The following is a 728-nucleotide window of genomic DNA, read 5'->3' as shown; positions in this document are numbered from 1 at the left end:
AATCACAGGTTTACTATGTATCTTCCCCCAAGGCATAACTAGAGGTCACATAGCATCTCAGCTGTAAAATCCAAGCTCAAGTTCAAACTTGTTTAACAGAGGTCCTGATGGTTTGGAAGATCTGACTACAACATCAAGGACTGACTCAAGCCATAAGACAGGCACAAACACTGCACAAGTCCTGCTGGATCTGTACGTCACCTTGCCTTCCTCTTGTTTCTTGGAATTAGAATGTTAAATGTTGGGGGACCATAGCTGATTCAGGTGGCCTAAAAGCAATAATATTAGGGGGCACCTGGATTTGAACCAGGGACCTCTTGATCTGCAGTCAAATGCTCTACCCCTGAGCTATACCCCCATTGTAACATAGCTTGTGATTAGCACTAATAACCAGGTAGCCTTCTATCATTCTAAGACTCTTAAGTATTGTGGTTCCAATCTCATCTTAGTCTCCCTTTGGTCTTGGTATAGACTGCAAGTTCCCCCTTCTCTGATCTTTGATGGGATTCCCCCAAAGCCTCTTTTATCTGATCTAATGTTTTTCTCCCTTAGTACCATCTGGGGTCCCACAGTTCCCATCCAGAACCAGTGAGTGGAGTTTTGGATTTTTAAAATCCATCTGCTCCTTCAGGGTCTTCTTGTACCATCCTGTGGCAAGTGTGTAGCCTGATCAGAGTCCCCACAGACTTGCTCAACGTCAGGGTAGGTATTTGGCCAGAAAGCCTGCA

General features: G+C 44.8%; 1 non-coding gene across 1 annotated transcript; it reads right to left on the bottom strand.

Annotated features, from left to right (window-relative positions):
- Positions 1-286: 286 nt before the first annotated feature.
- Positions 287-358, bottom strand: Trnac-gca (transfer RNA cysteine (anticodon GCA)). Its single transcript has one exon. It is a non-coding gene; the product is annotated as a tRNA-Cys (tRNA).
- Between the last annotated feature and the right edge of the window lie 370 nt (positions 359-728).

The sequence above is a fragment of the Chionomys nivalis genome, chromosome 1, assembly GCF_950005125.1.
Source record: "Chionomys nivalis chromosome 1, mChiNiv1.1, whole genome shotgun sequence".
Taxonomy (NCBI): domain Eukaryota; kingdom Metazoa; phylum Chordata; class Mammalia; order Rodentia; family Cricetidae; genus Chionomys; species Chionomys nivalis.
The sequence above is the reverse complement of the archived record's forward strand: the minus strand, read 5'-3'. Positions and strand labels throughout refer to the sequence as shown.